At 42.4% G+C, this 24,559-nt stretch overlaps 2 long non-coding RNA genes across 9 annotated transcripts in view; both read left to right on the top strand.

Annotated features, from left to right (window-relative positions):
* The window catches only part of LOC139186875 (uncharacterized), a 436,582-nt gene that overhangs the window by 65,565 nt on the left and 346,458 nt on the right, over window positions 1–24,559 (top strand). The gene's annotated exons all lie outside the window — the stretch shown is intronic.
* Window positions 1–24,559, top strand: part of LOC139186876 (uncharacterized) — a 52,382-nt gene that overhangs the window by 26,407 nt on the left and 1,416 nt on the right. Inside the window, exons 2-3 of the long non-coding RNA XR_011570549.1 lie at window positions 19,632–22,735; window positions 23,827–23,951. This is a non-coding gene — a long non-coding RNA (uncharacterized lncRNA). The remainder of the gene's footprint in view (window positions 1–19,631; window positions 22,736–23,826; window positions 23,952–24,559) is intronic.

Below are 24,559 nucleotides of genomic sequence, written 5' to 3'. Positions count from 1 at the left end.
CTTACACCAGTGGTTCTCTTTTATTTTCTTCTCCTAGTGCCTTATCCTACAGTAAATTTGAGAATTTGTCAGACTAGAGCCTGGAGGAATGTAAAAAGGGGTCAGAAGTCTTTAGAGTTCACCAGCGCAGCCCGCTCTCTTCCTCTTAGCCAAGAGAACTCACTCGTTAGAAGTGAGATAATCGGAACTGCATTAGAGGAAGCCTACCCCTTCACCATACACAGGAATATAGTTTTATATTAAAGACCAATTTAGACATCAACAAAGTGCATGTATTAGGATTGCAAGGATAAGTGCTTTGGAAAATGTTATCTAAAGAAGGTGATATTAATCTTCCTTATCAAAGAGAGGACTTGTAGCAACATGGTCATCTAGGGGATGGTCAGCGACTTGAGGAAATGCTTGCGTTCAGGTCATGTTGCTTAGAGTTAGAAAAATACAAAAGTTGTTAATGCACCTACTGTTCAAATTTAGCAGATTTAACTTTTCCTTGTTTGTTTCAGATGACTCCCTTTAAAGATAGAATGAAGAAAGAGAGCTCAAGAGTCGCCTTCTTGTCCTTATTTATCACCCTTAAACCAACCACTGGGCTTCCCAGGTGGCGCTAGTGGTAAAGAACCGACCTGCCAGTACAGGAGACAGAAGAGACACAAGTTTGATCCCTGGATCGGGAAGATCCCCTGGAGGAGGAAATGGCAACCCACTCCAGTATTCTTGCCTGGAGAATCCCATGGACAGAGGAGCCTGGTGAGCTATGGTCCATGGGGTCACAAAGAGTCAGACAACTGAAGTGATTTAGCACAGCACACAACTAGCTATAAACCCATCTTTAGAAAAATGAATGATAAAAAAGCAGTGTCTCAACAGCCTGGAGAAAACTAAAGAAGGAAAAGGCAGTCAAGTCTACATATATATGCAACATTTGCCTTATTTATATACACTAAGATATGTAGTTTTTTTTTTTTTTTTTTTAAGTGAAAATAGCATTCTCTTTTTAGCATGAGCTTGTTTGGCCTGAGAAACCGCACGAGAGCTGTGAAGAGGCTTGTCCTGATTTTTGGAGTAGTAATCAGTGAGGAAAGGAGCCTGGACTGGGAGTCAGGCCCTAGGTCTGACTCTGCCACCATTCTGAGGGGCAAGATTGAGTCACAAATATCATCTCTTCAGTTCTCAGTTTTTTTGTTTTTTTTTTTAATTAATCGAAGGGCTACAGTGTATTAGAACAGAGTTTCTCAACCTCAGCAGGGTTGATACTTTGGGAAATTGTTATGGAAGCTGTCCTGTCCATCCTAGGGTTTTACCAGCATCCCTGACCTCCACCAGGTAGCCCGTCGTATCGGTCCTCTCCACCCCTTCCTCATGAGGTATAACGACAAAAATTTCTCCAGACACTGTCCAGTGTCCCTCGGGGACAAAACTGCTTCCAGTTGCACCACTGGCTGCAAGCAGGTTTTACGTCCGTGGGGTATTTATTGAGAACACCTGACAGGAGGGGCTCTGAGCTAAGCGCTGGGGCTATGACAGCGAGGAGGGTAAATGCTCTTCTGTCTTCATGGAACTTCCGTCTGGTGGGGAACGGAAGTCTCCAGGCAGGAGTCAGGGGTCCTCTGGACCTATTACTCTAAGGACATGTAAACCCTGGAAGGACCCAGTCATTTCTCAGTACATCGTGTTATCTTGACCTGTTGCCCCCTCAGATAAGTGGGGAAATGAGCACTTCCACTTGGGGATAGAGAGCTTCTGCAGCACAGGCTCATAAGGAGCTGGAGAAATGAAGAGTGGAGTATAAAGTGGGCCCCAGAGCAGAATAAAATAATTTTTAGTGCTTACATATCATCTACTTTTGGGGTGATGATTTGGGCATTTTTAAAAATTTGTTTCTTCTTGGCTACCATACCCATGAGTAAGAATGTCATCAGGGAGAGCCAGATCTGGTGCCTGATGTTATCTCTCTTACTACTTGATTTTCTTTCGCAATCCAATTTTTTACTTTAGTAAAATCAGAATACACACAGCACCTGCAGTGCTATTAGAACTCAATGTTTTCACATTTCTCTGAGGTTTTTATATTGTAATAGGATTATCAGAACATTCTAAACACAGTTTTCCTTGAGAGGGTAGAAAAAGGAAGAAAGTGGTTCCTTCCTTAAAAGGAATGCATTGATAAGACTTGCAAGATATGAACTTGCTAGGCACTGTAGCCTAGAGATGAAGAGTTCAGGTTAACAGTGTGGACGATTTGGGTTCTGGCTCAGCTACTTTTTAGCTGTGCAGTTTCAAGAAACTTACTAGACCTCTCTGCACTTTTTTTTTCCCACTCAGATCAGATCAGATCAGATCAGTCGCTCAGTCGTGTCCGACTCTTTGCGACCCCATGAATCGCAGCATACCAGGCCTCCCTGTCCATCATCAACTCCCGGAGTTCACTCAGACTCACATCCATCGAGTCGGGGATGCCATCCAGCCATCTCATCCTCTGTCGTCCCCTTCTCCTCCTGCCCCCAATCCCTCCCAGCATCAGAGTCTTTTCCAATGAGTCAATTCTTCGCATGAGGTGGCCAAAGTACCGGAGTTTCACCTTTAGCATCATTCCTTCCAAAGTACACCCAGGACTGATCTCCTTTAGAATGGACTGGTTGGATCTTCTTGCAGTCCAAGGGACTCTCATGAGTCTTCTCCAACACCACAGTTCAAAAGCATCAATTCTTCGGTGCTCAGCTTTCCTCACAGTCCAACACTCACATCCATACATGACCACTGGAAAACCATAGCCTTGACTAGAAAGACCTTTGTTGGCAAAGTAATGTCTCTGCTTCTGAATATGCTATCTAGGTTGCTCATAACTTTCCTTCCAAGGAGTAAGCGTCTTTTAATTTCATGGCTGCAGTCACCATCTGCAGTGATCTTGGAGCCCAAAAAGATAAAGTCTGACACTGTTTCCCCATCTATTTCCCATGAAGTGATGGAACCAGATGCCATGATCTTCGTTTTCTGAATGTTGAGCTTTTAGCCAACTTTTTCACTCTCCTCTTGTCCTTTATTATTGAGTGAAACTTCCCTCAGCGCTGTGTGCCAGGCTTTTTGCTAGGTGCTGGGGATGTGAGTGAACAAGGCAAGTCCAAGTCTCTGTCCTCATAACAGTAGTTTTCTGGAGGAGACTTATTGGGTAAGAAAGTACACAAGTGTTTGTCAGATTACAGTGGTGTTAGGTGCTATCAGAGAAAAGCTGCAGAAAGAATTATTGGCTCCTATTGATGTGGCGTGCTAAAGAAGATTACAGGGTGATTGTCCATCCTGTAGTTGTACTTACCCCAAGTCCTTACACACACCCAGGTGACAAAGTTTCAATGTTGCTTCCTGGTTCTGGACATTTTGCAAAGAGGAAAGTTCAGATCATGGGTCTAGACGAAATGGGGTTTGAGGTTTCAATAAGGAAAGAACCTAGGAGCAAGGGATAGAATCTTCTACCATGAGCTGATGCCTCTAGGTGATTGGCTTAGCTCCGGGGACTGGAGAAACACAGAGCATGGATGGTGACTGACATCTGAACTCATCAGATTCACACAAGGATCCTGAGAAAATCTCTGAAGTTTGTGCAGGGGATCCCAGTAAAAAGTATACTCTTGACTGAGGAACTGACATAAAACTGGATGGGTATCCTCTCATACCTGGCTTGCAGCTTTCAGATGCACATCTAAGAGGTGGCCTAATGAAGTCAGATGCCTATTTCCAGGGAACCATACCAGGCATGTCAATATCTGTGGGGTGACAAGATGTTACAGCTTACTCACCTGGCTGACTCATTGACTCTTAGGAACAGAAAGGTCTTTGAGTTGATTCAAGTGAGTGGTTCTCATACCTGGAACTGAAATCAGCCTGAAGCTTCTAAAACTAGAGAAACCCAGGGCATAGACTTACTGGGACAGAATTAGGATGATCTCAAGGGATAAGGATTGGGAATCTATGTATTTTTATACATTTAGACTAAACCCCATGTAAAGGGAGCCCATGGGCAAGCATGAGCCAATCAAGCTTATTTGGTGAATGCCATCATTCTATTCATTATTTTAAATATAGTTATCATTTCTGGAATATTCCTTAGAAAATCATGATTTAAATACTCTCCATAAGTGTATGATTCCTGGAACCAGATCAGAATATTTTTTATACTGTGCCTCTTTGGGAAACTGAATGTCTGTTCCTAATCCTAGGATGAATATTTAGTGAAGGTGCTCCCTACTTCTGTGTGAAATGTGTGTGCATGTGTGTGTGTGTGTGTGTGTATGTGTGTGTGAGTGTGAGTGTGTGTGTGAGTGTGAGTGTGTGTGTGAGTGTGAGCGTGTGTGTGAGTGTGTGTCTGTGTAAGCATGCTCACACAGTGTTTTCAGACTTGTTTCCAAAGAGTGAGTGGGGTGAACCCTGTCATTTCCGATATCATTTGACATGGCCCAGTCTGGGGGTGTCTCAGTTCCATCTGGATTGCACAGAGAGGCAGAGCAGCATGTAGTGAGAAAGCAGTAATGAGCTGCTTTCTTCAATGTTTAAGGCTATTATCGTTGACCTTAAAAGGACACTATTTGCCAGCATGACTATTGTAAAAGATATTCATTGATTGCATGAACAGTTAAAAAATATTTAGTTAGCTCAGGCTACCGGCCAGGTACTAATTTTATTCCAGGGATTCAGAAATTATTAACGCCTGGACCTTAGTCGTATGAGGCCACCAAGGTTTTGAGTTTAGTTGAGGAAATATATTTAGGTTTAGAGGATGTTGCTCCATCGCAGTGTGGTTAGGTGTTTGTACTTAATTCTCTAGCCCCATGGCTTACAAAATGTTCATTGACAGCAAAGAACACCTTGAGTAAAGTGGACCTAGCACTAGAAGGCCGGACACCGCTTACAAATCCTCTGTTCCCCATGGGCACTTTGGGGAATTAGTTCACTCTCCACTAGTAACCCAGTCTCTATGGCTCCTGTTGAGCTTCTAATTCAGCCACACATACGCTGTTCCATAGTTATATGATCAGAGTGATTAATTCATCAAAAGTAAGATTCTAAAGCCTAATGGAATAGTATCTATGAAGTGACACACCCTTCTTTTAAAATTGATATGTTTTTTCTATTTTTTAAAAAGATTAACAAAAATAATCTAGGTTTTTAAAAGTCATTCAGTTTATTCCCATTTATTGCATTGCTGTGCATGTGGAATATGCTATGTTTTACATAGGTGATTTTAATTTACAATAATTCTGTGAAATCTTTATTATCTCCATTTTACAGATGGGGAATTGGAAGCATAGACAGGTAAACTAATTTGCCAAAAAGACAAAGAGAAAATAACAGAATCAGGATTCAAATGTAAGTTTATCTGATTCTAAAGCTCACAGTTTAAAGAAGAAAACTTCTCTACGCTGGTTTGATTATATTTACACACGTATGGACTTCCCTGGTAGCTCAGCTGATAAAGAATCCACGTGTAAGGCAGGAGACCCCGGTTCAGTTCCTGGGTCAGGAAGACCCCCTGGAGAAGGGATGGGCTACCCCCTTCAGTATTCTTGGGCTTCTCTGGTGGCTCAGGCAGTGAAATATCCACCTGCAATGCGGGAGACCTGGGTTTGATCCCTGGGTTGGAAAGAACCCCTGGAGAAGGGAAAGGCTACTCTCTCCAGTATTCTTGCCTGGAGAAACCCATGGACAGAGGAGACTGGCAGACTACAGTCCAGGGGATTGCAAAGAGTCGGACACAACTGACTGACTTTCCCTTCATACACACGTATGTATGTAGTATTGGAAGCTGTCATTCATCATCTGAATTTTAGGACCTCTTAGAGAATATCTAATCCTGAGTCTAAAATAGAAATTCTGTCTATAAAGATTTTTATTTGACTTCAGACACATAACAAACATCTACTGAGCATGTGTTTGACATTGTGACAAACACTGGGAAGCTAACACTGAGAATTCACATGCAATCTAATAACAGACAATTACAAAAATCGAATCAAATATTTGCAATTCTGTGATTATTGCAAAAGATAAATCCTAACTTCTCTTAGTCCTGGGAGAACCTGAAGAGCAGTACTAACTATTAAAAGCCCATGTCAGTACTTATGGGAAAAAAAACCCTGGATTGGGGGCACAGATAAAATCACACATAAGGGAAAATTTAAAACATGGTACAGCAACTACCTCCCTCTATTTCATCTTAAGCACATGTTTCATGTTGAGTGAATAAGTCACATGAACTTGAAAACGAAGCATGGGTTTTAGAAAGAAAAATGAGTTTGTGTGCAAAGGCCTCTATTGTTTCCTGGGATCAATGCTATTGATTTTGCTCTATGGCACACAGGAGTCGAGGCTTTGAAATGTGGATGTTGACTAGCAGCAAAAAGCCAAGGATAACAGCTTGATAATGAGAGAGAATGACTTAAAGTTTCTCTGTCTAATCTCTTTAACAAGTGGTGCTGGGAAAACTGGTCAACCACTTGTAAAAGAATGAAACTAGACCACTTTCTAACACCACACACAAAAATAAACTCAAAATGGATTAAAGATCTAAACGTAAGACCAGAAACTATAAAACTCCTAGAGGAGAACATAGGCAAAACACTCTCCGACATACATCACAGCAGGAACTTCTATGACCCACCTCCCAGAATATTGGAAATAAAAGCAAGAATAAACAAATGGGACCTAATTAACCTTAAAAGCTTCTGCACATCAAAGGAAACTATTAGCAAGGTGAAAAGGCAGCCTTCAGAATGGGAGAAAATAATAGCAAATGAAGCAACGGACAAACAACTAATCTCAAAAATATACAAGCAACTCCTACAGCTCAACTCCAGAAAAATAAACGACCCAATCAAAAAATGGGCCAAAGAACTAAATAGACATTTCTCCAAAGAAGACATACAGATGGCTAACAAACACATGAAAAGATGCTCAACATCACTCATTATCAGAGAAATGCAAATCAAAACCACTATGAGGTACCATTTCACACCAGTCAGAATGGCTGCGATCCAAAAGTCTACAAATAATAAATGCTGGAGAGGGTGTGGAGAAAAGGGAACCCTCTTACACTGTTGGTGGGAATGCAAACTAGTACAGCCACTATGGAGACCAGTGTGGAGATTCCTTAAAAAACTGGAAATAGAACTGCCTTATGATCCAGCAATCCCACTGCTGGGCATACACACTGAGGAAACCAGAAGGGAAAGAGACACGTGTACCCCAATGTTCATCGCAGCACTGTTTATAATAGCCAGGACATGGAAGCAACCTAGATGTCCATCAGCAGATGAATGGATAAGAAAGCAGTGGTACATATACACAATGGAGTATTACTCAGCCGTTAAAAAGAATACATTTGAATCAGTTCTAATGAGGTGGATGAAACCGGAGCCTATTATACAGAGTGAAGTAAGCCAGAAGGAAAAACATAAATACAGTATACTAACGCATATATATGGAATTTAGAAAGATGGTAACAATAACCCGGTGTACGAGACAGCAAAAGAGACACTGATGTATAGAACAGTCTTATGGACTCTGTGGGAGAGGGAGAGGGTGGGAAGATTTGGGAGAATGGCATTGAAACATGTAAAATATCATGTAAGAAACGAGTTGCCAGTCCAGGTTCGATGCACGATACTGGATGCTTGGGGCTAGTGCACTGGGACGACCCAGAGCGATGGTATGGGGAGGGAGGAGGGAGGAGGGTTCAGGATGGGGAACACATGTATACCTGTGGCAGATTCATTTCGGTATTTGGCAAAACTAATACAATTATGTAAAGTTTAAAAATAAAATAAAATTAGAAAAAAAAAAAGTTTCTCTGTCTACAACAGGAAGATTTTGATTTACCTCTGTTCCTCCAGCCTCAGAGTTTAAAGCAATTGTACATGTAGCACTTTAAGCAGTGAGCGTCCCAGGAGAGACAAGGTTATACTTGGAATGTCAGGAGCAGTTTTTGGCATTTAAGAGGAAAAAGAGGGTGGTAATAAGGACAAGAAAATTGTCCTCGCCTCGCCTGATCGTAATGCTCTTTGACCTCATATCAGTACTATGGCCATAATTTTGTTGTGTAACAACCACCTTACCAGTGGAACTTATTGAGCTTACCTGTTTTCTGTCAGTTGGGTGGGGGTCAGCCGGTCTACACTGAACTTGGCTTATAGGGTATCTGGTCTCCTGTCTCAGCTGGGCTGACATGAGAGTCTGCTGTCGCCTGGGAGTCATCTATTCTGAGCTGATCCCAGATGGTTCACAAGTCTCTCATCCTTCTCCTGGGTCAGCAATTTAGAGAGGACACATTTTCCTCATGACAGTGTCAAAAGTACAAGAATAACGCTAAGGACTTTTCAAGCTTTGATTCTTTAGTGCCCACTGATACTCCATGGCAAAGAGTCAAGAAAGGGTGAAGAACTGGAACCATCCTTGCGCTCTGTCCTATGTTTTCTATTAAATATGTTAAATGTAATATTCTGAATCAGAATCTCTATGAAAGGTGCCTGAGTCTCTGACTTGTCATCGAGCAAATTTGGATCTACAATAAAAATCATATTAACTTTATTTTGACATAATCATGTATGTATTGTGGAGAAGCAAATGGAAACCCACTCCAGTATTCTTGCCTGGAGAATTCTATAGATAGAGGAGCCTGGTGGGTACAGTTCATGGGGTCACAAAGAGTCAGACACGACTGAGAAAGCACTCACTCACTCACTCACATATATGTAGAGATGAATATATGTTCAATGTATCCAGTCATTTTGGAAAAGGCAAGCTAACAAAAATTCTTTCCAATGAAGCTTTGAATCTTTTCCCAGTAATATTTTTTTTTTTTTGGTGACAGTTTTTTGAGATAGAATTTACATACCATACAATTCACTCATTTAAAGTGTACAGTTCAATTGTTCAGTTGCTCAGTCATGTCCAGCTCTTCACAACCCCATGGACTGCAGCATGCCAGACTTCTCTGTTCCTTACTGTCTCCTGGAGCTTGCTCAGACTCATGTCCATTGAGTCAATAATACCATCCAAGCATCTCATCCTCTGTACAATTCAATGGCTGTTCATATATCCCCAGAGTTGGGCAGCCATTACCACAATCAATTCTAAAACATTTTCATCAACTCAAAAGGAAACCCATACTCTATAACTGTGACTCTTAAAAAACCTCTTTTCTCAGTTTTTCAACCAAAGGTTCCAATAACTTCCAAAAGGCATTTTTTTTTTCTGATTCCCCCAGAGTTTTGGAAATAACTGCATTATAGCATTTTTCACAGAGCATGGCTATTAGTGCTTTCTTTTTCTGTCTCTCCTATGCATCTGTAACTTCCTTGAAGAATACTGTGCCTTATGAAGCTTTACAGCTATACATTCAGCCTATATCTTCAGGTTCAAATAACGAAGGAAAGGAAGAGAGGAAAAAAGGAAGAAGAAAGAAATAAGAAGGAAGGAAAGAGGAAAGTTATAATCAAAATTTTGGTTTAGCCCATAGGATATGATCCAGAGAAAATATCTCCATGACATATCTTGGCATATATTCCTGAAGTTAAAAAATATTTTTTTTTTTCAAAGAGAAAAATTTTGAGTTTTGAGCAAAATTTTTTTGTACTAGCCACATTCTGGTAATTCTAGAGTTATTTCCTTCAGAACCCCCTAGGATTCTTCACTATATCATCATCATTTGTTTACACTGGTTACGGCTATATAATATATATATGTATGTATAGATTTTATATATATATATATATATAATCTTTATGTGTATATTTAGTCACTTCAGTTGTGTCCGGCTCTTTGCAACTCTATGGACTGTAATCTGCCAGGCTCCTCTGTCCATGAGATTCTCCAGGCAAGAATACTGGAGTGGGTTGCCATGCCCTTCTCCAGGGGATCTTCCCGACCCAGAGATCGAACCTGCATCTCTTATGTCTCCTGCATTGGCAGCGGGTTCTTTACCACTAGCACCACCTGGTAGGCCCCAATCTTCTAAAGAGACAAATTTCTATATAGAGAGAGACAATTTTCTAACTCGTTTATTTTGAATCTTTTTGTGATTAAACAAGTTAGAACTAACGTAGCAATCCGTAAGTAGATGGTTCAGAACTGATGCAGAGGCCTTGCTCCATAAGATTGTCTAAGAAGCCTGTCCTGTGCTTCATCATTTCCCAGGGTACCACCTCCAATTGTACTGTCTAGGATGACCCTCCAGTATCTCTGTGTTCCAGTCAGTTGAGGAAGGTTAGGGGCTTTAAGAACGTAACTCAGAAGTTACAGCATCACTTCCAGGTACACTCTTCTGGTGGAATTAATCATATGGTCATACCTAGGAGCACAGGTGGCTGTGAAATATGCTTTTTACTCTGGTTGGCTCTGTATTCAGCTACAGATTGAGTGTTACTTTCCTTTCTAAAGGAAGAAAGAGAGACTGGATGTTAGGAAGCAGGTAGATGTGATTTCCATGCTGCTTTTGCAGATACTAATTGGCAACATAAAACTGAGGTCCTATTAATTTTCTTTATTTTAAATTTTGTATCCTTTTTTTAAATTTTTATTTTATTTTTAAACTTTACATAATTGTATTAGTTTTGCCAAATATCTAAGGCCTGAAAACTTATCATGACTTTTAAATGTATTTTTGCTCTACCCTCCATGTTTAGACATGGTTTGTGGCATTAAAAAAAAAAATCAATGCCTTTACAGCATTGTTTTCTACTTTTGTCGTTGAACATGTATTTCAGTTAAATTATGAAATAAATGGGTTTTGGTGAGCTAGCCTGGAAAACTTACAAACACAATATTGTTTCTATGGGAAAAAGACTTCAAATTCTTAAGAAAATCTGACAAAGAAATGTGCTTTTGAAATTGAACACATTTGAAAGGTGGGAACTGCTAAATGCACTCAGGTTTACACATATGAAATAACAGATGAGGTTTACTGGAACATTTTCTCAGTAATGACTTACCCAACACTCCAACAGCCTCAGTACTTGGCCAGAGCTAGCCAAGTCCAGATCCAGTTTCCTCCTTTCTCCATATGTTCATCAGGCACAGAACTGTTGGTTTCTCTTTTTCACTTCAAACATTTAGCCTGTTACTGGAAAGTTGTTTAGTTGGGAAGTTGTAACAAGAGTATAAATAGAAGATTAGATAAGGATAATTTAAGACCTTTGAGTTATAAATTTAACCAAGACTTTAGAGACCATTCATTCAGCTCCAATACTTTGGCCACCTGATGTGAAGAGCTGCCTCATTTGAAAAGACCCTGATGCGGGGAAATACAAAAGGAGAAGAGGGCAGCCAAGGATGAGATGGTTGGATGGCATCACCTATTTAATGAACATGAACTTGGATGAACTCAAGGAGATGGTGAGGGACAGGGAGGCCCGGTGTGCTATAGTCCATGGGGTCGCAAAGAATCAGGTATGACTTAGCAACTGAAGAAGAACAATATTTAATTTTAATAAATGTAATGATGGGGCTTCCCTGGTGGCTCAAAGGTAAAGGGTCTGCCTGCCAATGCAGGACACACGGGTTCCATCCCCGGATGGGAAAGATCCCCTGGAGGAGAAAATGGCAGCCCACTCAGTGTTCTTGCTGGGAAATCCCATAGACAGAGGAGCTCGGTGGGCCACAGTCTATGGGGTTACAAAAGAGTCAGGCATGACTTCATGACTAAACAACAACAAATGTAATGATGGCCTTCTTACTCTAGAAAGAAAATGGTTATGGATTTTACTTTTTTAGAAGTAACAAAATGCTTATGGATGCTAATGTTAAAATAGCTACTTATCGAATAGTTTGATTTCAAATCTCTGAATAAGTTTGTCAAAGGAGTTCTATGCTTTTAACTGTCTTCTCTCCCCAACCCCCACTATTTTGCCTGCTGCTGCTACTGCTAAGGCACTTCAGTCGTGTCCGACTCTGTGCGACCCCATAGACGGCAGCGCACCAGGCTCCCCCGTCCCTGGGATTCTCCAGGCAAGAACACTGGAGTGGGTTGCCATTTCCTTCTCCAATGCATGAAAGTGAAAAGTGAAAGGGAAGTCGCTCAGTCGTGTCCGACTCTTCGCGACCCCATGGACCACAGCCTACCAGGCTCCTCCGTCCATGGGATTTTCCAGGCAAGAGTACTGGAGTGGGGTGCCATTGCCTTCTCCGACTATTTTGCCTAAGCACGCGCTTAGCCTGAGAATTGAATAATCCAGTGTTGACTGTGGAATTTAACTCCCAGTTCAGTCTCAACCAGACCAGAAAGTTTTCTTTCATATACTGAACAAATTATTTATTACGTGCCTGTTAACAAAGCATTTGAATAATTTTCCGAGTACTGGGAAGCAGAGGTTAGGTAAGAGTCACAAACCTTGCTCTCAGTGAAGCCTATTCTCTGTTGGGAAAGATAAACAATAAGCAGGTAGTTACGACAGGTGTGAGGAGGGTTATACTGGATGATGTGGGGACAGATTGCAGGGGTGGATGGTTTAGTTTAAGGGTCACAGGAAACTTGCCCCAAGAAAGAATGAATCAAAGTATAAAACAAATTCCCTAAGCAGAGAGCAGGTTACATCCCGTTTTATTCAGAGATTACATCACTGGCAAGCAAGTGGCCTGTGAGAGGAAGAGAAGAGGTTCCTTAGCGCCCATGGACCTGCCTCTGGGAAAACATCTGGCATAGCACTTGGCACATTCCTGTCATAAAACTGAATCAGTGAATGGTGGAATTTCAGCCAGTCTTGGTGATGAGAAGAAAAAAGTTTTCTTCACATCCAAGGAGGGAGTAATGACCTAACATATCACCTTCTTCCAGACAAGATTAATCCTCCTTAAGATTGCTTAGAAACAGTTAAGCTGGTCAGAGGTTCCGGAATTTAAGGGAGGGAAAAAAAGCACTGTCGAAGAGATGGTAATGAAGCAGCTATAGGATTGTGAAATCAGAGTGTCAGAAGCAGTAGGCTCTCTAGAAGCAGTCATGGCCGCATCTTGCATTTTAAAGGTAGAAAATAAAGTCCTTAAATATGTATGCACATGTATGTATGTGTGTCGGGGGGGTGGTATGGGCATGTAAGGAATGTATAGGCTTTAGAGTGGAGAGCTCTGAAAATGTCTTCTACTCAACAAGGGGAGCTTTAACAACTTAGAAATAACATGAAAAATGATAAATTCAAATTTTGGCCAGAGAGAAGGATATTTGAAGATGAATTGGGTGATGACTCTGAATTAAACACGAGGATGAATAAAGGACATAGATTCCTTCCTCTCTTGTAAGGCACCTAAGGCATTGAAACACTGGAGTAAACCATCTCAAAACAATATAGAAGAAGTTGAGATTTCATCTACTCATTTTTAAAGTCATTAGTTGATTCATTCCTTCAATGGTATTTCTTTGAGCAGATGATAACAAGGAAGTACTGTGGTTATTTGTTATTGGATAAGACAGGATTTGTATCCTCATGGAATGTTCAATCTAGTGGGAGATGATAGGAGATTGAACTCAAGTGTTAAATTCTAGGATGGAGGGCTCTGTGACAAAGGTGCTTAAGGACAATATGGTGATGTGTGTATAGGGATTTCCAATGAGGGCTTCTGGAGGAGGTCACCTATAATTGCATGTCTGAAAGATGAATCAGGCATAATCAGGTGAAAACAGGCAGAGAATAATGAGAGCTCAATGTCTAAGGAATAGCTTATACAAAAGCACAGAAGTCAGAGCATAATAAGTCAGGGGAAGCAGAACATGCAGACAGTTAGTTGGCTCTAGGTACAGTGCTGGGTTTAGGTTCTTAAGACAGATGAGATATGATTCTTGTTTGTTTGTAACAGGCCACCTTCTCCACCCCATCCTTCCACCAGGATTTTTTATAGAGACTTGTATATAAAAGGCTTCCCTGGTGGCTCAGTGGCAAAGAAACCACCTGCCAATACAGGAGATGCAGGTTCGATTCCTTGGCTGGGAAGATCCCCTGGAGAAGGAAATGGCAACCTACTCCAGTAGTGTTGCCTGGGAAATCCCGTGGACAGAAGAGCCTGGCAGGCTACAGTCCACGGGGTTGCAAAGAGTTGGATTCGACTTAGCCACTAAACCACCACCACTATAGCCGATTAACCATGTTGTGATGAGGGACTCAGCCATACATACACATGTATCCATTCTCTCCCTAACTTCCCTCCCATCCAGGCTGCCACATAACACAGAACAGAGCTCTATGTGTTATACAGTAGGTCCTCATTGGTTATCCATTTTAAATATAGCAGCGTGTGCATGTCCCTAACTAGCTTTTCCCCCTGTCTACCTTCCCCCTAGCAGCCATAAGTTCATTCTCTAAGTCTGTGAGTCTCTTTCTGTTTTGTAAGTTCATTTGTATCATATTTTTCTTAAGATTCCACATATAAGGAATGTCATACAGTAGTTCCCCTCTGTCTGACTTATTTCACTCACTTTGGCGATCTCTAGCATTCTCTAAGCCAAGAAATTTTGCAACACAGAGCACAAAGTACAAGTTTTAGAGTCCCCGAATTTCCCAGGTGGCTCGGTGGTAAAGAACCTGCCTGCCAATGCTGGAGACGCAGGTTCAATCCCTGGGAAGATCCCCTGAAGGAGGAAATGACAACCCACTCCAGTATTCTCACCTGGGAAATCCCATGGACAGAGGAGCCTGGTGGGCTACAGCCCATGGGGTCACAAACAGTCAGACAAGACTCAGCAACTAAATAACAACAGCAGCTATGGATGGCATGTGTGTATCCCTGCTTAATGCATATGTTGAAACCTTATCCATAGTATGATGATTTTTGGAGATGGAGGTAGGGCCCTCATGAGTAGGGATAGTGCCTTTATTAGAGGAAACCCAGAGAGATCTCTCATCCCTTCTGCCATGTGAGGTTGTGGTAAGAAGGCTCCCACCAGATCTGCTGGCCACTTGATCTTGGACTTCCCAACCTCTGGAACTGTGACAAATTTCTGTTGTTTCTAACCCACCCAGTCTGTGGAATTCTGTTATAGCAGTCTGAATGGACTAAAATAACTGTCTTGGTGGATTTTCTGTAAAAGTCAAATCGGGGCTCAAACAAACAAACCAAAAAAGATAAACATGCAACAGAAACACCTAGGGACCAGCCAAGCCAGGCTGGTAGCAGGAGCAGACTGTTGTTTGCTGGAAATCCTGTCTGGTGAGAGACAAGTGGAGCATCAAGCTTTTGTATGAGCTTCACATTCAGACCTTAAGCATCTTAGTGGTCTCTCTTAGTGTCTAGAGAGGAAGCAGGGGGCAGCACGCCCACACGACACCACTGTGCTCGCTTCTAAAGAACAGAAAACTCTTAAAGCCGGGGTGTGTGGCTGGATGTGCTCCCAGTGATTTTTTTTTTTCAATAACTTTTTAAATTATTCTTGGTTGTGTTGGGTCTTTGTTGCTGCCTGCAGGCCTTCTCTAGTTGGGGCGAGTAGGGGCTAGAATCTAATTGTGGTGCGTGGCCTTCTCATTGCAGTGGATTCTCTCGTTGCGGACCACAGGCTCTAGGGGCGCAGGCTTCAGTTGTACTGACATGTGGACTCAGCAGTCGCAGCGCGCGGGCTCTAGAACTCGGGCTCAGTGGTTGTGGCGTGTGGGCTTAGTTGCTCTAAGGCATCTGGAATCTTCCCGGCCCAGGGATCGAACCCATGTCTCCTGCTTTGGCAGGAGTATCCTTATCCACTGTACCATGAGGGAAGTCCTTCCAGTGGTTCTATAACAAGAAGAGAAACCTGATGGAGCCTGAGTTTTAACTTAGTACATGGCTGCTCCAGTTAGAGGGTCTGTTTTTGGTTATTTGAGTGTGGTGCAGAGTGTACATTTAGAACTTGTCCCAGTTTTCTTGAAACTTGCTCTTCTTCACCTCATTACCAACTGGTAGCCATGCATCCAAATGCTAAGTTTTCTTAATTAAATATATGACAGTTTATAAAGATGACTTCTCTTTCCATTGTAATTAGATGTAAGTGATTCTGCTGTCTATACTAATCACTGTGTATCTGCCTCCTGAAGACTATATACGTATATGTATATATATAAAACTATATATGTATTTATATGCACATAAGCATATATGTGTGAACATATGTATGTGAATATATATGTGTGTGTGTATATATATATATATATATATATATATATATATATACACATACACACACACATAGAATTGACATTTTAATAACCTGCCTCTTGGGAGAATGCATCATTATAAAAATATCCCTGCCTTGGGTTGGTGGTTTTCTGATATTTCAATTTCAGTAGCTTCTTCCATATTAGGCTGCTTTCACCTCAGAGGAAATAATTATATCCAGGTTTGACTCTGTTCAGTGGGGCGTGACTACAGCAGAATGGGTCTCTTCCTGAACAGAAAAAGAAAATTGAAAATAAAAAAAAATAATAATAGAAATCTGACACACCAAACTCCAAATTATCTAAATCCATTTTCAATGAAAAGCTTGGTGGCTTGGTAAAGATGATGACTTTTGAAGGAAAAAAGATCCATTGAAAAATTCCATTTCCCATGCTGTAAGGTTAGGAGAATAAATTGCACCCGGGGAAGAGGGGAGATGCTCCTTTCGACATGTAATAAAGCAGGTGGCCTCATTTGAATTTTCCCATTAGGTCTCCTGGAGTGATCTCAGAAATATGTTGGCATTGCAAACTGTAACTCAGCCTTGGCTCTCTGACTCCAGGACTCAAACAGGTTTTCAAACAGAAGAATTAGAGTCTGGATTACTTGAAATGTCCAGCAGAAAGTTGTTTGTTATTGTGCTGGGTTTCCTATTTGCCATAGAATATTAAACAGGTTTCTTCTTTTCCACAGAATATTAATAACTGGATTGCAAAGTGGACAAGTGTCTTCCCTCCCAACCAGCCTTTTCCTTCTGTCCTCTCATCCTGTTTTCCCACCACAAGGATCGGTGGGGATGGTTCCACCCCATGTCAGGGAGGGGCTTTCTAGATGGAGCATCTGATACTGACAGGTTTGTGTCTACAGCCAGAGACTATCAGTCCAAATGGAGGCTTTCCCATGAAAGGTGTGATAAATAAGTCCATGGAGTGTCCACTTCATCCCTTTGTTCATTCGGCAGATGGATTTTTTTTTTTTTTTTTGGCTGTGATGAGTCTTTTTTTACTGTTTGGGCTTGTCTCTAGTTGTGGCTGGTGAGGGCTACTCTTAGTTGCGGTGCGCGTACTTCTCACTGAGATGACTTCTCTTGTGCAGAGCGTGGGGTCTAGGGCGCGCAGGTTCAGTAGTCGTGGAACACGGTTTCAGTAGTTGCCGCACGTGGGCTCTAGAGCACAGGGTTGATAGTTGTGGCACACGAGCTTAGTTGCTCCACAGCATGTGGGGTCTTTCTGGACCAGGGGTCGCACCCATATCTCCTGCATTGAGCAGGTGGATTCTTTACCACTGAGTCATCAGGAAAACCCCTTAGCAGATGAATGTTGAAGGAAGCTAAACAATGCAACCAACACGTTCCCTGTCCTCATGTGGTACACAATCAGGAGAGAGACAATAAAGAAAAGAGTTAGCAAAACATTAGCTAATTGAAATTTTGAAAAGTTCTATGAAAAAGAAGTATAAGATAAGCAATGAGAAAATGTATCAGAGGGACTCAAAAGTATAGTTGCCCCACACAAGCTAATAATTTGGTATGCTTACAAATGTATTTATTGGAGGTAGGAAGAAACTGACTTAGAAAAAAATCATTCCATTTTAGTAGTTCAATTCAGTTCGGTTGCTCAGTCATGTCCCACTCTTTGCAACCCCATGAACTGCAGCACTGCAGGCCTCCCTGTGCATCACCAACTCCCGGAGCTTGCTCAAACTCACATCCATCGCGTCAGAGATGCCATCCAACCACTTCATCCTCTGTCGTCCCCTTCTCCTCCTGCCTTCAATCTTTCCAAGCATCAGGGTCTTTTCTAGTGAATCAGCTCCTCGTATCAGGTGGTCAAAGTATTAGAGCTTCAGCTTCATCATCAGTCCTTCCAATGAATATTCAGAATTGATTTCCTTTAGGATTGACTTATTGGATCTCCATGCAATCCAAGGGACTTTCAAGAGTCTTGTCCAACACCACAGTTCAAAACCATCAATTCTTTGGTGCTCAGCTTTCTTTATGGTCCAAGTCTCACATCCATACAAGACTACTGGAAAAATCATAGCTTGACTAGGGGGGACTTTTGCTGGTAAAGTAATGTCTCTGCTTTTTAACTTGCTCTCTAGGTTGGTCATAGCTTTTCTTCCAAGGAGCAAGCATCTTTTAATTTAATGGCTGCAGTTAACATCTGCAGTGATTTTGGAGCCCAAGAAAATAAAGTCTGCCACTGTTTCCATTGTTTCCCCATCTATTTGCCATGAAGTGATGGGACCAGATGCCATGATCTGAGTTTTTCTGAATGTTATGTTTTTAGCCAGCTTTTTAACTCTCCTCTTTCACTTTCATCAAGAGGCTCTTTAGTTCCTCTTCACTTTCTGCCATAAGGATGGTGTCATCTTCATATCTGAGGTTATTGATATTTCTCCCAGCAATCTTGATTCCAGCTTGTGCTTCATCCAGCCCAGCGTTTTACATGATGTATTCTGCATTGAATTAAATAAGCAGGGTGACAATATACAGCCTTGACATACTCCTTTCCTAATTTGGAACCAGTCCATTGTTCCATGTCCATTTTACTAAAGATCTTTTCAGGATATGTATGTGAGTGAGAGTACATATTAATGTGGTAGACAGGCATGGATTTATCAATGTGCTTTGTGAGATGATCTCAGATCTGTCGCTAGCAGCTTTTGCAGAGTGACAGATCCACCAGGTCGGAGGAGTACAAGTCTGTCTTCCATCTTTGTTTAGGCTGGTGACCCAGTCCTAACATCTGCATTCTGGGTGCACCATTTCTTCTTGTACCATAGCTGGGAAGGTTACAGAATGCTTCTAAGCATCTCACACAACCTAATGGCTTTCTCCTTTTAGTTCTTGCTACATCTATGGGGCCCCCATATGACACTGCTAGGGACTCTCAGCAATTATCTTGCTATAACTGAGTGAGATATTTGGTGGTGGGAGGTAGGTGGTTGGAAATCACGCTAATTAGTGAGGGAGGTAGAAAAGAGGCAATAATTAAAGGAAAGCATTCTGTTCCTGGCAGTGCCGCCCCATCTATAACCCATGGGCCAGTGAAGAGTTATAACTCAATTAACCAACTGATCTAATGGGCATTTGTGGGAGAGTCTGGGGGAACCTGACCTCATGCAAAATCTAAACACATCTGTCTTTTGCTCTGGTCACCCGTGTTCTCCAACAGCACCCTTACTCTTAGCCCTTGATGTCTTCCAGCGCCCCAGTATTGGCTTCCCCCATTGCTCAGTGGTAAAGAATCTGCCTGCCAAGAAGGCGATGCAGGTTCGAGTTTGGTCCCTGGGTGCGGAAGATCCCCTGGAGAAGAAAATAGCAACCCACTCCAGTATTTTGCCTGGGAAGTCCCATGGACAGAGGAGCCTGGTGGGACTACAGTCCACAGGATAGCAAAAGAATCAGACACGGCTTAGCGACTCAACAGTAACAACAACAACAATGCCCCTATGTAACCTCTGCCTGTGTCCAGACAGCCCGAGGCTCCGGCTGCAAGCTGACTACAAGGATGCACACGGTTCAGCGCTACACGGCGTAGGTGGTCCTCGTATGTGGCTGCATTCTTCAGTGCTGCGCGTCATTTTGATTCCTTTGAATTGCATTCCATGTGTGAGTGTTACCTGCCTACTTACCTGATCAGGGCGATCCTGATCGGTAGACTCAGTGTTTAATTCACCTGTGTCCCCTGACCCATACATAGTAAGTGTCCCAGTAATGGCTGAAGCATGAAGAAAACTTCCTCTGTCTGCCTCTTGCTAGACTCCAGCAGACACTGGAAGCTGGTGGGAGGTCTGTGTATCCAAAAATAAAACTGATAGCAGCAGAGCCTGTAATTTGGCTTGCCTGAGAGAGGTGGGTGGAACAAACAGAGGGCACAGCCATGGAACCTGTGGCTTGCCTGTAGCCAGACTTCCGAGAAACTTATGCTAGATTAATTAAAATTGTATACCAAAATAGTTCCATCCATTAATTCACTTCCACTGACAAGCAGAATTGATAGTCTTGCATACTTTAAGCAGAATGTTTTCTACATTTCCATAGTTCTTATTTTCACTTTTCTTTTGCAATTTTCCGAGACAGCATCTTGTGAAACATGTTAAATGATCCAATATGTGTATATGAAAATAATTTGCTCCCATTTCACTCCATGAATTAGGAGTCCAGATCTCAGCTGACTGCTGATAATATGCATCTTTTTTTTAACATGTATTTATTTATTGGGCAGCACCCTGTCTTAGCTGGGTCTTGTATGATCTTTGTTGTGACATTTCAACTCTTAGTTGTGGCATGTGGGGTTCAATTCCCTGACCAGGGTCTAAATCCAGGTCTCCTGTATTGAGAGCAAGGGGTCTTAGCCACTACACTACTCGGAAGGTCCCCCCCTTTCTAAAAAATTGATTAATTTATTTGGCTGTGCCCTGTCTTAGCTTGCATCTCTTAAAAAATATGCATCACAGGTGGGCTCAGCCCAGCAAGAAATATTTGCTTCCGTTTATACTCAACGTATGATTAACATTTCTGAAATTAAGATTGGTTTGTGTGTTTTGTTAGTTTACTGTGTAAACCTGAGTTAACTGCTTCCAAAGTTCTATATTTCAGTGATGTCCTAGAGGAAAGGTCAGCAAACTATGGCCCACAGGTCAAATCCAGCCTGCCACCTGTTTTGGTGAAAAAGGTTGTTTTGGAACCCACAGCTACACCTGTTCATTTATGTATTATCTGTACTGGCTTTCACACTACAGCAGCAGGATTGAGTAGATGCACCAGAAACTATACGACCCATAGAGCTGAAAATATTTACTATCTGGCTCTTCATAGGAAAATGCACCATTGATGTTTGAACGGCCTATGTAAATCAGTGCCCCGTGGCTGCCCAGTCTGATGAACTCACCTAATCTGACATGGCAGAACAAAGAAGCTCAAAAGATAAGTAGTGAAAGTGAAAGTTGCTCAGTTGTATCTAACTCTCTGAGACCCCATACAGTCCATGGAATTCTCCAGGCCAGAATACTGGAGTGGGTTGCTGTCCCCAACCCAAAAGACTAGTAGAGATAAGTCCAGTATTCTTGGGCTTCCCTTGTGGCTCAGCTGGTAAAGAATCACCTGCAATGCAGGAGACCTGGGTTCAATCTCTGGGTTGGGAAGATCTCCTGGAGAAGGGGAATGGCAACCCACTCCAGTGTTCTGACCTGGAGAACTCCATGGACTATATAGGCCATGGGGTTGCAAAGAGTCGAACACGACTGAGTGACTTTCACTCACTCAAATAAATGGCAGGGGGAGCAGCCCTGAGCCTGGAAAGCCATCAGTCAGGGAGGAATCTGTTGTATTTGAGGAATCAAAAGGAGGCTGCCTTGATCAGAGCTGAGAGTCAGAAAGAGTTGTTCACGGTGAGACTGGAAAAGCCCGCCAAAGCCATATCACACAAAGCCTTGTAAATCATGAAATTTCCAGATATTTTGACCATTTTAGACTTTGAATGTCCTGAGAATGCATTGAAAGTTAAAACTACAGAGTGTGGTGTCTTTTGTCACTTTCGTATCTTGTGTCCATGAGCTTGAAGTTGGAGCGCTGTCAGCTTTCCCCTTGCCAAGATGGCCGCTGATGTTTTGGGATTCACCCCAGTCAGCCTGGAACATGTTCTCTTATTCTGGATGTGCAGCTGCCCTCCAGCCCACCATGGGAAAGCGCAGTGGGGGAATCGACCATTCTCTGAGGGCCGGTGAGCACAGATCTGGCCAACACCTTCTGGCTTCACAAGTCTCCATTCCAGAGCTTCCATGAACCTCAGAGACCATGTCAGATTTGACTGGAGTGGGCGTGAGAGGGGAGAAGTCAGACCCACAAAGTCTGGTCTTACCGTGTCAGCTCTCAAGTGCTGATGTTATGGGGTCCACCGAGCACAAAAGCAGCAGGCTGAACTCTCAGAAAACAGAGACAAAAAGAAGTATATGGGAAATTAGTTAGAAGGAGATTTGAGTTTTAACTTTCAACCTCCCAAGCTGTGTGAGATGTAGGCAAGTGGCTGCCTCTCTCTGAGCCTGAGTTTCCCTGTCTATTAAAGGAGGATACCAATATTAAGCTGGTAGAATTATGGTGATTATATGAGATGAGATACTACTGCAGAGTCTGGCGGCAGAACCACTGATTATTGATCAGGGATGATTTCACTGGCCTTTGGCTAGATTGTTTGCAGATCTCTTTCTCCTCCTCCGAAGGGACACACATTACACAGAATATTTGGCTGGACTGGGCTGGCAGTGGAGCAACGTCACATGCTTGCATTGGGCGGCCCGGGATTACATCAGAGACAGCATCCGCGCCTGTGCTCCCCCAGTGCGTCTCTCCCCGCCTTCAAATGAGGCCGCCTCCGTCTGTCACAAAGTCCAAGAAAAGGTTCCGGTCCCTTGAGGTTGGAGAAGAAGGCAGCTGCAAAGAAAAGAAACAAGCTATTAATATTAATGTTCCAGGAAAAGGAGAAGAGAGAAAGGACACGAGCGCCCAGAAAGAATGACTCCATCTGGCTTTGATGTGTTCCTTTCCACAGGATGGCAGCAGCCCGCAGAATACTGAATAGTGAGGAGGAGGGAAGAGAGGAGGTGGAGGTGGCCTGGCAGCATCTGAGGGATTATGTGAGCTGTGGGGAGTCGGTTCTGTCTAGACAAAAAGTCAGCCAGCCACGCCGCCATCAGCAACTATCAGAGAACAAGCCAGCAAGGGAAAGGGGAGTCCCTGGGAGCCCTGTTTGTTCCAATGAGCGGGTGTAGGATATTCTTTGTAAAGGACTATTGTTGTGCTAAACCTGGGGAGAGGGGGCACCTGGTATTATTGAGACTCTTCCCAAAGGTCTGCTTTTATGTGGATCTCTTCAGGCAAAGGTATTCTTTCTTTGCCTCTCCATTGAGGTCCTTGAGAGAGTCATTTCCTAGGCAGGTTGATAGGGAGTCTAGGGGTCCCCAAGGAGAGAGGGGTCTGGAATTCTCAAGGAGGAAGAAAGGACAAACTTTTTTTCTTTCTCCACATTCCTTAGGATTATATAACAATAATGTATCCTGCCTGAGGACAGTCTATGGATTAAGGACAGACTTTGGATTAAACCTTCTGGCTAATTCTGTTATCTTAAAATGTAAATTATGGGAGTAGGTCTGATGAGGTCTTTACAACCTCCAGACATTCTTTGGATTCACTGGAGAGTATATAACTTCATTGTTAACACTAGCAAGCGGGTACTCTTTCTACCCCCTTCTGATGCCTATGTCAGAAGCTTTCTCTATCTCCTTTATACTTTAATAAAACTTTATTACACAAAAGCTCCGAGCGATCAAGCCTCGTCTCTGGCCCCGGATTGAATTCTTCTCCTCTGGGGGCCAAGAATCCCGGTGTATTCGTGTGATTCAACAACAACCTTTCATCCTGTGATACCTTTTAATTTCTCACATGGATATCTTGTGTGATACTTAAGGGGTCAATCTGCAGTTTGACCTAGATTTAGTTCCTACCTGTATGTCTCTCTGGCCTTGCATGGTGGGCAAATCACTCTGAGGGCCTCTGTTTTCTCTTCTGTAAGTAGTGTAAGAAGTAGTGAGGTAGTAGTTTGTGTATAGGCTCTAACAGCAGTGGCTGGTCTTACAACTGCTAGAGCCTATTTTTTCTCTTCCCCAAACCAGAGACAGCAGAGGGCAAGGCGGTGAAGGAGGGACAGCAAATGGAAACATCTTGGGATAATCACTTACTAAATGCACAGATGTTTCATATTCTGCTGAAGGAAGCAAGTTTCCTTGGAATACTTGAGGTAAGGCCTCTGTATGTTGAGTGAACTTTGACCCTTTTGCACAGTAGAAACTGAGACTCAACCTGCCAACTCCACAGAAGTAATAGAGATCTCAACACATGAAGAAGCATTTCAGACTAGATCAGCTGGGAGGTGTGACATTTAATTTAAAGAATTTAAGAATTGATAATTTGTGACATGTTGGAGGTGATAGCTACTATGATTAGTGTGATAATCACATTGCATAAGTAAATGTTTCAGATCAACATGTTGTGTATCTTAAACTTACACAATGTTGTTTGTCAATTATATCTCAACTTAAAAAATAACTTAGAAAAGGCAACAGGAAGAGGAATTAGATGAGAGCTTAGACTATGTCTGGCTAACTATTTTCATTTCCTTCGTGATGAGGAATGATGGTTGGGTAGCAGAAACCCACCAAACAGTATCTGTAGTCTGTTGTACAATATAAACATTTAGTCCATGGTTCAGTAAACCCTATTTACCATATTATATAGTGGCAATAGTCGTGTTCAGTTATATCTTTTGATCGTCTTTGTAGAAGCTCACATTAAAGAACCCTTTAGGTATGAAATTCATCTGGTTAGGACCATACCTGAATATTGTTG

This window comes from Bos indicus, chromosome 14 (genome assembly GCF_029378745.1).
Source record: "Bos indicus isolate NIAB-ARS_2022 breed Sahiwal x Tharparkar chromosome 14, NIAB-ARS_B.indTharparkar_mat_pri_1.0, whole genome shotgun sequence".
NCBI classification, from domain to species: Eukaryota; Metazoa; Chordata; class Mammalia; order Artiodactyla; family Bovidae; genus Bos; species Bos indicus.
Note: the sequence above shows the minus strand (reverse complement) of the source record. Positions and strands in the feature narration are given on the sequence as shown.